This window comes from Bos grunniens, chromosome 23 (genome assembly GCF_055505025.1).
Source record: "Bos grunniens cultivar Pamir isolate PY7600 chromosome 23, Bosgru_T2T1.0, whole genome shotgun sequence".
Lineage (NCBI taxonomy): Eukaryota > Metazoa > Chordata > Mammalia > Artiodactyla > Bovidae > Bos > Bos grunniens.
The window spans coordinates 10,610,179-10,626,275 of record NC_141187.1 but is presented as its reverse complement, the minus strand read 5'-3'; the positions used below and the strand labels follow the sequence as shown (position 1 = coordinate 10,626,275).

General features: G+C 51.4%; 1 protein-coding gene across 6 annotated transcripts in view; it reads right to left on the bottom strand.

The window, feature by feature from the left end:
• Positions 1-15,746, bottom strand: part of PPARD (peroxisome proliferator activated receptor delta) — an 85,440-nt gene extending 69,694 nt beyond the window's left edge. For 3 of the 6 annotated variants that reach the window (XM_086371298.1, XM_086371300.1, XM_086371302.1), the window contains exons 1-2: positions 15,588-15,740; positions 11,942-12,026 (exon numbers count right to left, since the gene is read on the bottom strand). The gene's annotated coding sequence lies outside the window, so the exon portion shown is untranslated. Of the gene's footprint in view, positions 1-11,941; positions 12,027-15,587 lie in introns of all 6 variants that reach the window. The other 3 variants (XM_086371301.1, XM_086371303.1, XM_086371299.1) reach the window with 3 other exon arrangements.
• Between the last annotated feature and the right edge of the window lie 351 nt (positions 15,747-16,097).

The following is a 16,097-nucleotide window of genomic DNA, read 5'->3' as shown; positions in this document are numbered from 1 at the left end:
GGGCCAGTGCTGCTGAGCAAGACAGGTGCCAGGAGCCCCGAGTCCCCTTCTGCCTCTGCTCCCAGCCTGCTGATGCAAACTGGCACTCATTTGTACACACCTAGAAAGCTCAGGCTAAGGGGACATGAGCAGGGAGGGCAGAGTCACTGAGCTGAGAAGAACACGGGCTCCAAAGGGCTCAACCCCAGCTCTATCATTTGTCAGCTGTGTGACCTGAGCGAGTTGCTCAGCTTCTCTGATCCTATACCTATACCTCCTCATCCAACACACCATGTCCACAGTGTGAGAGTAGCGAGCTCTTCCGCAGGGTAACGCCTGGCCCGAGGGAGAATCTGAACAGGGACAACTTCCCTTCCTCCGTTCTCTCCATGTGTGCACACGTGGGCCCTCTTCTTTTTCCTCTTTCACTCGGCTGAAAGCGGGCGGGTTTGTCACTGCAGCAGGGACTGCTTCCGGCTCCTACAAGCCCGTCCCACCCTCCGTGCCTGGCCCAACAGTTGGCTGGTTATTCTTATGATTCTAGGGGGCTTGCTCACTGCCTTGGGGCAGATCCAGGGAGTCACTAAGTACAGTCATTCTCAGGGCCTCCTCTGCCCGCTGACCTGAAATGAGGCTCTGCGGGGGACCCAAAGCCTGCCAATGCTCTGCTTCTGCTCAGTGACCAACAAGAGGCTCTGCTGTGCTCGAAAGCAGGGAGTGTTCTCTAAGGCAACATTAGTCTGGCTGGTCAGGCAGGTACTTTCCGAAGTGGAAGAATTGGATTTGGCCAGTCACCCCTCTGAGCGGAGGCCCTGCTGCGTGGCGATCAAATAAGCAGGCTTCAATCCCCTGGGTTCAAATCTCAGCTCTGCCACTTATTAGCTGTGCCGCTTCGGGCAGCTTTCCTAACCAGTCTGAGCCTTAGCATTCTTATCTGTAAAACGGTACAATGATTTCTACCTCTCAGGGAGGTGTGGGTGAAACAAGGTACCGTGACAGGATGTGATGAGTACAGTGCATTCAACACATATTCGACTCAGCTACCACTCAGATATCTACTGACGTTTGCTGGGGATGGAAAGGGGCTTAGACACAGGTGAGCCCAGCTCTTGACGAGGCCACAGTCAGGGTCAGAGCCTAGCCTGCAGGCAGTCACCCCACCATCATATACCCCAGCAGGTGCAAAGCCAGGGGTGCGAGAAGGGAGCCTTACTAGACGCCCCGTGGAGGGAGCAGGGAGAAGGAGGCAATTGAGAGAAACCGCCAAAGCCAGAAATCTCGGATGTTTCCACTGAGCCTCAACCAGAGGGAGGGGCAACAACTGGGAAAGGGTCCTAGAGAGAACACGGCAGCTTTCTGACTGCTCCCCGAGGTGCCTTGCCAGACGGCTCTGTGGTGGGCTGGCTCCAGCGTCGCTCTGTGGGGAGAGGGCCACTTAGGCCAGCCATCCAGTCTCCCGTCCATCCAGCAAGTGCCCGGTGAGCCTTTCTGCACACGGCACTGGCCCTGCAAGCAGCCAGCTTCTGGGAAGACCTTTGATGGGGCTGGGAACACCCATCAGGACTGACATGACCATGCAAGGCAGGCTGCTCCCCTGTGACTCAGCAAGGTGTCTGACTCATCCATCCATAGGATGGATGGACTGGTTCTTTCTCACAATGGAAGCAGAAAGCAGAAAGGAAGGCAAAGTTCAGGCTGCAGTCCGCAGACAGGAAGCAACACGCGGGCAGAAGCCCTAGGAGTACTGAAGGCAGCTCGCGAGAGGTACCCCCTGGTTATCCACGAGGTGCCCAGGGCGGGGGCACACACGCGAGTCCACAGCACACGGTCCTATGGTGCAGAGGACAAAGCCACGGTGGGCGGGCGGGGAAGAGGCAGGCCTGGGGCATGTATGTCCACTGGGTCAGGGAATGGGCTAAAAAACAGACAAAATGTTTTTCTAAAAGGTGACCCACTGCGAGGATTATAGGAGGCAAACTATACGTAGGTGATGTAAATACACTGGAGTGTTAAAGAGCCAGAAAAGAAGTTACAGGAATCACACGTTGTAACAGCATGTAAACAGGACTGGATTAATACAATTTTGACTGGATGCAGCCTGCAGTTTGGGAATTTATTTACCTAGTGATTTTCTCTTGGGAAAGCAAAGTTATCATTGGTCAATTTGACTTCTCATTTCTCAATGGCAATTGATTTGGTGCCATTATTTATTTATGTATTTTTTTATCCTTTTTGGCTGCACCACATGACATGCAGGATCTTAGTTCCCTGACCAAGGATCGAACCCACGCTCCCAGCAGTGGAAGCGTGGAGTCTCAACCACTGGACTGCCAGCGAAGTCCCATGGTGCCATTACTCAGAACAGGTTCTACAGAGTCACCTAGGACTAACTCTAAAATCAGGGACGTAGGCATGAAGGATTTAATCCGTGAAGACAGTCTGTACCCAACCTCCCAGTGACATCAAAGCTGTCAAAATGTCACTTTGGAAAGCTGCCGGAGCACCAGAACTGTCCTGGGTCACTATCCAGGGAGAGTGACTCTTCAGGCTGGGCATACTAGACGTTCTGGAATCTGATTCTTCGAAATCCCAGCTGCGCCGGGAGGACTGAGCGGAGGCAGAGTCCTGAGGTCTGGCACGGCCACTCGCAGGAGAGGGAGACTCTGTGGCACAGGGACCTGGGGCTGTGAGGCTGGGGGCCCAGGGGACAGCCGTGAACAGGCAGGGGCCCAGCTCGCATGCCCCCCGCCCCGGGAGCCCCCAGGCACCCACCGTGCTGCTCTGGGCGGGGGAGAGCCAGGAGGTGCGGGGCTGTTAAGAAAGCATGCAAGGTGGCAGGCTCCACACCAGGAAGGTGGCAGAGCGGGGTGGGCAGCAGCCTCGGGGCCTGGATGAGGGGAGGGAGGACCCTCAGGGGCCACCCAGACCTGCCCGCTGAGAGCAGAGGACCGCCTTCCTCAGGAGTTGCTTTTATTATTCAGAAAAAGGAAGGCGCCTTTCTCCCTCTTCTAGTATTTTAAGCTGTTTGCTGCTACTCCACTTCATGGAAAATAGATGGGGAAACAGTGTCAGACTTTATTTTTTGGGGCTCCAAAATCACTGCAGATGGTGACTGCAGCCATGAAACTGAAAGACGCTTACTCCTTGGAAAGAGAGTTATGACCAACCTAGAGAGCATATTGAAAAGCAGAGACATTACTTTGCCAACAAAGGTCCGTCTAGTCAAGGCTATGGTTTTTCCAGTGGTCATGTATGGATATGAGAGTTGGACTGTGAAGAAAGCTGAGCACCAAACAACTGATGCTTTTGAACTGTGGTGTTGGAGAAGACTCTTGAGAGTCCCTTGGACTGCAAGGAGATCCAACCAGTCCATTGTGAAGGAGATCAGCCCTGGGATTTCTTTGGAAGGAATGATGCTAAAGCTGAAACTCCAGTACTTTGGCCACCTCATGCAAAGAGTTGACTCATTGGAAAAGACTCTGATGCTGGGAGGGATTGGGGGCAGGAGGAGAAGGGGACGACAGAGGAGAGATGGCTGGATGGCATCACTGACTCGATGGATGTGAGTCTGAGTGAACTCCAGGAGTTGGTAATGGACAGGGAGGCCTGGCGTGCTGCGGTTCATGGGGTCGCAAAGAGTCGGACACGACTGAGCGGCTGAATGGAACTCCACTGGTGTGATGTGACAAGTGTTCTACAGAAAGGAGCTGAGGACACAGACACAGAGGCAGAGAGGTGGGGGGGGAGGCGAGGGAGGAACGGAGGAAGGGCCCATGTGGAGAAATTCTTATGGCATTTCAGGGTCGTGGCCCTGGCCCTAGGCGTGCCTCTGATCTCCTCTCCTGCTCTCTTCCTCCTGCACTGCTCTAGCCACCAGACCTCCTGGCTCCTCCTCCAGCACACCAGCCAGGCTCCTGCCTCAAGGCCTTTGCACTTCCTTTCCCTCTGCCTCTAAGACTCTTCCCCCATATGACTCACTCTCCTCTTTGGGCTCAAATATTACCTTCTCGGCGAGGCCTTCCTCAAGCCCTCTATCTCAAACTGCCATGACCTCTTTCCTACTTTATTTTTTGATATAGCATTTCTCACCATCTGACATGCTATTTACTTAATTCTGGCTCTTCCTCCTTCCCCACCACAACCACCAGGCGAGCAGGAGATCTGTTTATCTGCTTTGTTCACTCCTTCATTCCCAGTGCCTGGAACAGAGCTTGGCACCTAGGAGGGAGCCAGTAAATACCGACTGAATGAATGGGAGGAAGAGCGGAGGGGAAGAGGGAACCAGGGTCAGATTTAAACTAATCCTGGATCCTCAACACTGAATGAAGGTGTGGGGTGAGTTCCAAAAGCAAGGAGCACATACTATCTGAGGCCTTCTCTTTTGCCCCCAAGAACTCCCCAAAAGGTTACCCCAGATAGTAAGTAAGTAAGTGTTAGTCATTCAGTTGTGCCCAACTCTTTGCGACCCCATAGACTGCAGCCCACCAGGCTCCTCTGTCCATGAGATTTTCCAGGCAAGGATACTGGACTGGGTTGCCATTTCCTTCTTCAAGGGATCTTCCCAACCCAGGGATTGAATCTGGGTCTCCTGTACTGCAGGAGATTCTTTACCGACTGAGCTACAGACAGCATATTGCTTTAAATATTAGTTTGCAAAAAGGCTGGACCTAGAATCTCCAAGTGCCATAAAACGGATGCTCTACAACTGCCTCAGACTAAGAACAAGGGTCAGCCAAGTCACTACCTGTGCTTGGAGATGGATAAGCCCTGTAGCAGTTTCCTGCTGCCACTGTAACAAATCACCACAAACTCAGTGGCTTAAAACAAAACATTTATTCTCTTAGGATTCTGAAGGTCAAAAAACCAAAATTAGTTTCACTGGAGCAAAATCAAGGTACTGGCGGGCCGCACTTCCTCCAGAGGTTCTAGGGGAGCATTTGTTTCCTGGCCTTTTCTAGCTTACACAGCTGCATTCCGAGCATTCCTTGGCCTCTCCCCCATCCTTGAGCCAGCAGCAGAGCATCCTGCTGCGGCAGTCACACGCCTTTTCCCTTTGCCTCCCTCTTCGAAGGACACTGTGGTTGCACTCAGGCCCACCAGGGTAAGCCAGGGTGTGTGTGCTGTGCACGCAGTTGCTCAGTCGTGTCCGACTCTCTGCGCCCCTATGGATGGTAGGCCACCACACTCCTCTGTCCATGGGATTCTCCAGGCAGGAATACTGGAGTGGGTTGCCATTTCCTTCTCCAGGGGGTCTTCCTGACCCAGGGATTGAACCAGCATCTCTTACATCTGCTGCATTGGCAGGAGGGTTCTTTATCACCTGGAATGGAGGTAAGCCAGGTTAATTGCCCCATCTCAAAATCCTTACCTGAAAAATCCATTTTGCTATATAAGGCAATGCCCACAGGGCCCAGGGCTTATGGCCTGAATATCTCTGGGGGCCATTACTCAGTCCACCACCACGGAAGGCAGGTGCCAAGAATTTGGAAGAAATTTAGACCAAAGGTCCGGAGAAGGCAATGGCACCCCACTCCAATACTCTTGCCTGGAAAATCCCATGGACGGAGGAGCCTGGTGGGCTGCAGTCCATGGGGTCGCTAAGAGTAGGACACGACTGAGCGACTTCACTTTCACTTTTCACTTTCATGCATTGGAGAAGGAAATGGCAACCCACTCCAGTGTTCTTGCCTGGAGAATCCTAGAGACGGGGGAGCCTGGTGAGCTGCCGTCTATGGGGTCGCACAGAGTCGGACACGACTGACGCAAATTAGCAGCAGCAGCAGACCAATGGTCTCTAGCAAAGAAGAGTCAGGTCTGGAGTCTTGGCAAGGTCCTAGATCAGGGTCTTTCTTTTGCTCTAACTGGATACTATTAATTAGGGGGGTGGGGAGTTATTTTCAGGCAACTGAGCACTTTGGCCTTTGAAGGGCCTTCTTAGAAGGGAAGGGTAGTTTTCTCTTCTCCAACCTGAAGTCCCCGGAGGACCATGCAGAAGTCCATCTCAGGATGCATATGCTGAGGGTCAAGGGAACCCAGCAGGGTCTCTGGACTATCCCGAAAGCCTTTACAGGAGGGGAAGAAGAAGAAGTGAAGTCGCTCAGTCATGTCGGTCTCTTTGTGACCCCATGGACTGTAGCCTACCAGGTTCCTCTGTCCATGGGATTCTCCAGGCAAGAATACTGGAGTGGGTTGCCATTTCCTTCTCCAGGAAATCTTCCCTACTCAGGGATTGAACCCTGGTCTTCTACACTGTAGGCAGAGGCTTTACTGTCTGAGCCACCAGGAAAGTCAGGAGGGGAAGCTGCAAAGAAATGATCTGGACAGATGAACAAGCTCGAGATTGGGATGGCAGGTAAGTTTTCTCCCATGAGACCTGACTTGGGAGGAGGGCTGTGAGAACCCATCTGAGTCTAGAGAGAAGTTCCAGATCAGCTGGTGCTATCTGATGCCAGGAAGGGCCAGGTTAACGACAGTCCAAATGCTGCATGTTACCCACTCTGCTCCACACGGCACCTCTGGGAGTTACAGCAAGGTGGCTTCTGCCCAGACATCAAAAGACACAGAAAGGCAAAGCAAGATAAACACAGCCGCTTCAGGATACGGCTTTATACCTGGGACACGGTCCCTCTGCTGTGCAGCACCACACGGCTCTTGGTTGGAATGTGCTGCTCATTCCCCTCAAAGCCTTCAAGGGCTCAGGGAGGTGACTGAGGATGATAAATTTCCACTGTAAGAACGATATGCTTATCTCATGGGTTTTATTGATCCACTGGGTCACCAGTGGATCCAGCTGGCTAAAAATATTTAATAGGGAAATGACAGAGGAGTGGTTCTTAACCAGGGGTGACTTTGTCCCAAGGGGACATGTGGCAATGTCTGGAGACATTTTAGGTTTTCACCAAGGTTGGGGGGGTAAAACTGGCCTCTGGTGGGTAGAAGCCAGGGATGATGCCTGACATCCTACAATATGCAGACAGCCCATACAGCAAAGAGGTACCAGCCCAAAATGTCTACAGTGCTGGGGCTGAGAAATCCTAAGCCAGAGAAAACAGAAGTGGAGGTGAAGAAAGAAGAGTGACGGTCACAAGCACGGAATGCTTTATGGGATTAAGGGAAACAGTAAAGGCACACCTGGCCTGCTTGTTTGGAAAAAGGGATGATCAGTGAGCTCTGGGTTCTGGCAAGTTCAAGGACGGCCTGTCTGGGAGGCGAGTGGGCCGCAGACAGCTATGTACGCAGAGCAGCTTGCCTGGCCCCCGCTGCAGGCAGAGCTGGCTTGTGCTTCCAGCAGAGAGGTAGCCAAGAAACTCTGGGCCACTGAGGTCACAATTCTTGGATGAAGGAAATGCCAAAAGCAGTCATAAGATAAGGACCAAAGAGTTATAGCAGGTTACAAAGAAAAGCAACAAAAATCTGTTTTTAGGTCCCTAACAATACAATAATAAAGAAATGAACTTAAACATGAGGTCATTTTCCCATAATACCTGGGAGACTCTCCCTTCAGGATCCGTCCCATGCGGGAAATCTTTCAAAGCTGTATTGCTGTGAGCTGTAGATAATTGGGGAAGGGGAGCTTCCTTCCCGTCTCAGAGCTGCTGAGACGACACCAAGGCCTGGGAGAAGTCAGGCTTTGCAGATGACACGTGAAAGGAAAAGAAGAGCAACATACTGCCCGGAACTCCAGGAACTCCTGAGGAGCAGATGAAGACTCCTGTCAATGGGGGAGGGGCCTGGTGCAAGAAACCACTTCCTCCTGAGCTCAGGGCCCTGGAGCCTGGCTTGGAGAAACCAGCACTTACGGAGGCTCCTCAGTCTCCAAGTCACAACCCCACACCCTGAGCGCTAAGAGTCACATCCAGCTCTGCCCAACACTAATGCCGCTCCAGCACTTCCCCGGGCGTCTTCTCAGACAGCAAAGAGCCACAGAGACAGGTCAAGGGCATGAGGTGCCGAACGGCAGCCAGGGCCCCGGGAACTGCGGGAGCTGCCAGCCCCTGCCCTAAGGCTGGAGACCCGTGAGAGCAGTCTTAGCTGGGTCTCAAGCCGTTCCTCCAGCCTCGTCCTCCGTCCCTCTGTTTGCTGTTTCCCCCCTCAACCCTCTTCCTTCCCCGTCTTCATCCCTCTCCCTCCCATCCTTTCATCTGTCCCCTTCTTCTCACTCTTTTCCTCACTTCCTCTTGGTTGGTGATACTGAAACTGTCAATGGTGTCACATGAAGCTTTATCTTTCCTGCTTCTTATTTGATAAATTATGGATTTTTTAATGTGTCTTGCCAATAAAACCTAAATTCAGTTGCCTTCTAACTTTCGTGAGCCCTTTAACCTCTCTGGTGTATCAGCACCCCTAAACAACACCTGTGTATCTGTGTGTGTGCGTTACTCCACCCAGGCTCTGTGTACTTAATCTGTGTGGCTGGCAGCTCAGCATCAATTAATTTCAACAGCAACCAGAGGAACTCAGATTATACATGAGGAAGAATTTCCTCATACTTAAGACAACTGTAGTAATCTCCTACCTGATCTCTCTACCTTCATTCTATCTCCATTTAGTCAACCTTTGTGCAATATTAACATAATGACTCCTTGCTCTAAAACCATCAGCAGTCACCCATTGCCCAAAGAACACAGAGTGCAGATTTCCTCACCTGGTATTCAATGGCATCTATAAAGCTACTAGAAGTTTCCTAACAGTGGTTTCCAGAAATGTAAATTGTGAGAAAACACACTTTTCCCTTCTGAGTATTCATTTACAGGCCAGGTTACCTCACAGAAGGAATGCTAATAAAAAGCACTGCCTGGCCTGCATGGAGGCCTCTCTCCCTCCCAATGAACCACGAGTCCTGCTGCTCATACCCCTGTGCAGCCCTCTCCTGAATCTGAACCGGTCCCATGACCAAGAAGACACAAAGTGACACTGTATGACTTCCAAGGTGAGGCCCTAAGAAACCTTGCCTGTATCTCTCAGTACACTCAGTCTTTGTATATTTCTGCTCAGAACAGCTCCCATACTGTGAGAGGCACAGGGCACATGGAGAGGCCCCGTGCAGGTACCCTAGTCAAAACCGAGCATCAAGTGCCATGTGAGTGAGCCAGTGAGTGAGCCAGTGTGGACATCCAACCCGCTGGGTGTTCAGATGACTCCTGCCTTGGAGTCACTTGACTCCAGCAACATGAGAGACCCCAAGTTAGAATTACCCAGCTGAGCCCAGTCAACCCACAGAATCATGAAAAATAATAACATGCCAATTTCACTTAAGAATGTCCTAGATGAACCAATAAAAAACTAACTTTATTAAATCATGCCCCTTGAGTGCATGTCTTTTTTTAGGCTGTGCCACGAGGCATGCACGGCCTTAGTTACCCAACCAGGGATTGAACCTGTGCCCCCTGCAGTGGAAGGGAGGAGTCTTAACCACTGGACCATGAGGAACAGGAACGTCCCAAGTACATGTCTTTTAAATGTCCTTTGTAATAAATCAGGAGTTCCAAGACTGTTCCAAAGAAAAGCAATTGTGCAATTGTTTGAGTTGCAAGCTAAACTAGCCACTTTTTTTTTTCCTTCATAAAGTACCATTTTTACTTGAAACAAAAGAATAACAGCCAAATAAATTATGATTATTTAGACTGGGTGTTTAACAAACTTTTTCTTGAAAATGAAGTGAGCTATCACTTCAAGAAAAGAAACTGACAGTATGTTACCAACAATAACAAATCTAGCTTTCAAGAAAAAATCCAAATTATAGAAAGCTTGTATCCACCATTGTGAGCTTCACAGCTTCCTAATACTTGAAGGATAAAAACAGTGGTCTGAATACGATTTACTGATGTCGTAAAATGAAATATGTCAACACTTAGAAAATATATATAACTCAGTGAACCAATATTTTCCAAAGACCAAAATAAAAGATCCATTCGAAGTGCAAGATGGGTCAATGGATTATAAATGTCACAAAATATGAGAAGTTTGTTAAGGTTTCAGACTCCACATTCCAACTAACCTTTAAGAAACTACCATTTGTCCGGTGTTGGTACAGTATTAAAGAATAATATCCATAATTATCCGCAAGAGCTATTAAAATACCCTTCTCCTTCTCAATTACCTATCTGTATGAGGTCAGATTTTCTTCATATTCTTCAACTGAGACTGTACTTCAAGAGACTGAACACAGAAATAGCTGTGAGAATCCAGCTCTTTTCTATTAAACCAGACATTAGCAAAAATGTAAAACAATGTCCTCCTCTCAACATTTTTGTTTTGGAAAATAGTTATTTTTCATTTAAAATGTCATTTGTGATAAATGTAATGGTTGTATTATTATATTAAATGAATTCATAAATTAGTAATTTTAAAAACTGCCTTGGTTTTAATTTCCAATACAGTAAACAAAAGTTCATGACATCCTTAACAATTTTTAAGAGCATGAAGTTGACTTCAGAATAAACCAGCTTCCTTTCAAGGTGGCCAATCTGACACCCGGTTTCTTTAAGGACAAAGCCAACCCTCACGAATGACTCGCTCCTATCAATGAGTGTCCTTGTACGGCACATGTTTTTAGTACTCACTGGCTCTCAGTGTTCAAAAAACGTTTTTATGCATATGTCCAGGCCGTGAGGACAGCCATGGACCAGGTCTGAAATCATCTGTCACAGCATCTGGCCCCAAAAAAGTGCCTTAGGTGGGAAAGACTAAGATGACAACACCAGTTTTTTGAGATTAACACTGAAAAATCCAATAAAGCTACAGCCTCATCTTTGCCAGTGGAAACTAAAGAAAGAAAACTTCCGGCTGGGGGCGGGAGCTCAAAGTTAAGAGATGAACAGGACAACTGACCCTGGACATGGACAACAGCTGCCACTGTGGCGAGCTCCTGCCCACACAAATGACCAAGCAAATCAAGTCAACGCAGCAGTTCTCCCTGACTCTGGGGAACTTCCCTCTCTGCCTTCTCTTAGAGAACCTCAGAAGTCCTCCCAAATCTTCCTCCTTCCACACTCACATTTCCTTCAAAGAAAAAGACTTGGTATGGGATTAATAGGAGGGGCCCTTGCCTGAGACCTTCCTGCAAGATCCACAAACAGCCTGACCCCCACAGACTGTCAGACTCATGAGCTCAGCACCCTGTTTGGCAACAGGAAAACCCACGGGGTGTTAGAGGCAGAGAAAGGGAAGTGAAACCCATAAACAGCTATTAAAACTACTGAGCTTCAGAGATTAAAACAAATCAAACAGGAGCCCCACATTTCCCCTGGCCCCCAGCAGAGACCCCACCACGGCCAGGCTTCCCAGATAGGTGGGACAATGAACGTCGAATTCCATGGCGCTCCCCTTCTGAGAGTTTACAAAACCTGCCAGGCATCCTGAGAGCCAAATAGGGAAACAGCAATGGGAAGTGTGGAGCATTGTTCTGACTCTCCTGAGGACCTGATATCCCAGCAGAGATGCTAGAAACAATTCTACGTATCACGCCCAGCTACCACATACATGCCAGCAAACTACAGACCCACGAACAGGGACAGAATCTAATTTCTTACCATCATCATTTTCCAAGTGCCTAGTAATTCACGTGGCGCACAGCAGGCACTCAAAAATGTTTGTTGCATAAATGGAAGAGAAAGGTGCACACCATCATTGTGGCCTGGCACCCGTATGGACAGAGAAGAAAGTCTGTACCTTTATTCATTCAATATTTACTTAGCATTTCCTCTGTACCAGACACTGTCCTAGACACAACAGGAAATAAAATAAGACCCCGCCCTTGTGGAGTTTATGTTTCAGTGAGTGTAAAGGTGAAAAGCTTAATGCTCCTCAAAAAAACCATGTTTAAGCCACAGATTCAATAATTATTTAATTAATTACTGTCACTACCAGATGCAGTGACAGGCGCCTGGGATCTGGGACCCCGCGCTAGAGAAATCACATCCATCAGTTGTCAGAGGCCCCGAGGTAAGAAAGACAGGATTACCTCTTTGGTGCATCTGTCCTCATCTGTCGGTGAACAGAAGCCACTGCGTGAGTACCATGTGCATACCCCAAAACACCACACAAGGCTGCAGGAGAGAAAGAAACCGCACATCTTTAGCTGAGAGGCACCGGGGGTCAGAAAAACAGCTCTGATACATTATAATGAAACACGAGGGCTCAGAGGGTGCTCCCAGGATGGCTCCTTCTCTGTCACTGACACATACCCTGAGATGTTGTGATTCTGAGCCTGAGTCAGCAAATATTTCCCAATCCTGGAAGTCATCTGCTCATTTCCAAGTCAGCAGACACCGGCTTTGCTGCTTCTACCAGGTGGGTGGGAGGAGCTGGTGAGGTGAGGGAGAAGCCGGAGTCCAACACTCCCCATGGGTGGCAGCTCATAAACGGAGATGGCCTGAGTCATACTTGATTCCTTGACCAGAGCCCAGTGGAGACAGCACTGGAGTCACACCCTCATCACCAGCCTCTGAGCCATGAAGGCCAAGGGCCATGTGCCACGGAAGAAGACCCGGTATCTGAAACCTGATGCGAGAGGCCGTCTTCTCCCTGCCAGGCTCAAGCGTGTGCCCAGCTCTCCTGACATCACCGAACTCAGCTGCTGCGAGTGGCTCCTCCCTCTGGATCCAAAGGCACAGAGGAAGGCCCTGTAGTTTGGCTTCCCAGCCTGCAGGCAGCACCCTAGGAGGTGGGCCTCAGTGACAGAAGACAGCTGAAGCCTTTAGCAGCCAAAGGGCCAGGCCCTCCTGAGAGAAGCTGCACCATCCCAGGACACGCCGGGAGCTGCAGGCCCTGGGGACAGCTTGCACAACAGCCAGGACAGTGGCATTCTGTCCAAAAAAGAGGCCTACGAGCTTCCCAGGCCAGGGCCCAACACTAGCTGTCCTCTCACCGGTCCCTGGGGAGCGGGCTCTGAGGGACCACAGGTAGGACTGGAAGGCTGAGTGGGGGCAACTCTTCCTGAGTACTTGGAGGAGGAAAGCAGAAGTGGAGAGGTGAGGAGAAAGGCAGCCGAACAAAAGAGCGGGTCACTGAACTAAGGAGCTGCTGGGCTACCCCATCTGTGGGATAATGTCAGGGGCCTGTCTGCCGAGCTCTGCAAAAATCACCGAATGGGCACTTGGTCGTGGATGATGACGACTACCTACGCAGAAGACGACGGGGTGAACAAACTGCAAGAAGCTATCTGGCCGGAGCTGCTGGTGCCCAAGCTGCTCCCCAAGGACTGGGCCTGACTTCCTCTTGGGCCCTTCTTACTGGCCACCTCAGTGGAGAGTGCTACCAGTGGGTAAGCAGACAGAGCAGCAGCAAACAGCTCAAAAGAGTTGGATAAACTCCTGGGGAGCCAGATGCTGGACAAAAGGACCACCAAACACACAACCCCAGCTTCATCAGAAGGATTCACCAGAGGGACGTTTCCTATAGGAACAAGGGATCCCTTTTGGTCCTGTCTGCCCAAATCCTTCCCCTAGTGTTGCTTGGGAAAGGGGACTGGCTCAGCCTTCCACAGCCCTATTCACTCTCACAGAAAAGGGTCTGTGCACAGGAGGGCTCCAAAACTTTAAAGTTTGGTCTGGCCGATTCAGTTGGCTCTCCACCACAGCTCCTGAAGGCTGCCAATTCTGTGTTCAATTCTGGCTCAAAGGCAGAGAGCACGATCCTCAAAAGAGGAGACCCAGAAACCCAGAGCCAGGTGAAACAACAGGCTTTCATTTTTGAACCTGCGAGTGGGTCACGCTTTCAGAATCCTTCAAGATCAGACTGGACAGAGACAGAGGATATGTTATTTCCTCAACATCTCCTGAGTCCCTGAGAGGACTAACACCAAAGAAAGGAGCTCAAACTGAACTAACACATTTGTGACGAACTTTCACCTTGGCAAGAAGGTTAAACATCCAGATGCACCACGAACATGGTGGGTTCTCCAGCCCCAGAGAAGACGATGCCTGTGACTGGAAGCAAGGCAAGCTCCTGGCACTGTCTTCCTAATGCAGACCCACAGACTGCTCCGGCAGATACGACCTGATAGCCTCAGCTACGCCTGGGCAAGGGGAACAGAGCCTCAGTGTCAGCCTCCCTCTTAGAGCCACAGGAAACGAAGCTCCCAAGGGAAACAGAGGGAGAAAAACCTTCAGGAGAACCTGCTCAGTGATTTGACATCAAAAGCCCAGAACACACTCAGTGGGTTAAGAGATGCATGAGGGAAAAAGCAGCAGGTGGTTTGAGCCACCAATAACAAAAGGGATAGATAGCTGCCAGCCCCAGGGCTATCAGGCTGGCAATCTGTTTCAAAACTTGAACAGGAAAAAAATGTTCTGGAGCCAGTACAGAGGAAACAGGTTGAGGTCCACAGGCATTCTCTGGAGACTTCTCTTAGCTCTCTGGGATGGGCATAGGGTGGAGGGCGGGAGGAAGGGCAGAGACAGGCTGGGGTATCATGGTTTAAATGTGTATAATATGTCCAGAGTGTAAAGCCACAAAGCCCTGTTTCCTGGAAGGGGAAAAGAGTTGGACAAGGCCTCCAACTGCCCCTGGCACACACCCAATTCAGCGGCTGGTCTCTCCTCAAGGGTTCCTGGAAGTCAACAAACCCATAAAGGGGAAGTACTCAGCTGAGACTGGGAGAATGGTCTATAAACTGGACATTATCCCTGACGCAACACCCTAGTAAATTCTCCCACACAGACACACGTTATATTCACCTCAGACATTCAGAGCCTTACTTCAATCAAGGGGCTGCACAGCCTACCCCACGTGGATCTCATCTGTGGGTCATGGGAAAACAAAGTAGTGTCTGGAGCTTAATGCTTCTCCCAGAAGCAGAGGCAAGGAACTGGGAGGGAAAGGGAGGTGGATGACAGGAATGCAAGAGACAGGGCTGACTAGAAAGAAATCCTGAGAGTGGGGCAAAAAAAACAGGGCTTCTGCGGGGAACCAGGGTAGGAGAGGCTTAGGTAGACAGGGATTGAAGGCATGGGCTGAAAAAGCCAAGTAACAAGGTGAGAAAGCTGTGGGGGAGGAGTAATAGTGACGGGGGTGGGGGTGGGGGGCAGGCAATTGGAGGAAAGAGAAGACGGGGATGGGGAAAGAGAGCAAAGACTGGGAGGGCAAGGATAGGAGGACGAAGACAAGGATGATGAGGCGGGGGTGGGCGCAGAAGCTCTCCAAGGAGACCCTGGGCAGAGAGGGTCAAGGCTTTGGGGACACCAAAGAAGGGATGGAGGAAGAGATGAGAGGCAAGGGTGGGAGGGGACCCAGAGCCTGAGACGCCGGCTCTCAGAACACAGAAGTGGGAAGAGGCGAAGACACGAGGCCCAGAAGGGGCCGCAGAAGTCTGGGGGTCGAGGGGAGGAGGCCCACGGTTAGGGCTCGAAAAGCGACGGGCGTCCAAAGGCCAGGGGCGCAACGGCAGCGGGGCGGCGTGCCCGGAGAGCCACGGACAGCCGCGGCCCGCCCGGGCCCGAGTGACGGGAAGCGACGGCCGCCGGGTCGGCGGACCCCCTGCGCCTCTCGCCCCTCACTCCACTCCCCGCAGGGCCTCGCGCACCAGCCTCGCTGCTCGCCTCAGCCCGGGCCCGCGGCTCTCCCGCCTCCGCCGCTCCGCCGACCCACTTCCCAGGACCCGGACTGACCTGTCTCGGCTGCCCCAGCGCCGCCGCCGCCGCCGTCCCGCAGGCTCCGCAGGCGCCTCCGGCTCCTGCCAAAACTTTTCCCATTAATCCCCGGCTCCGCGCGGCTGCCGCGGCGTCACACGCTGCGCGGCCCGGCTCCGCCCCCGCCAGAGTGACGTCACCGGGCCGCTCGTCCACGCCCCCTTCCGCTTCGACCGCGGCCAATCACCGCACACCTGGGATCCGCCCCCTGACCCTGCCGCTCCGCCCACCGCACGCTGCGCCGGGCCCACCTGCAGCGCCCTCTGGTGCCCAGGGGAGGAGCCGGGGCGGAAGCTCCAGGACCAGTAAGACACGTCTGGCAGGTATCACAGAAGAGGATTGGAACTTGGAAGGGAACGTAGCGATTATTTTAGCACAGTCAGTCTCCTTATCCTTCCAGGGAAGAAACAGCCCCAGAGAAGGTGTGTGACTTGCAGTGAGAGGCAATACGGAGGCTGGAACCTGGATATTCCGCTGAAGAAGACTATG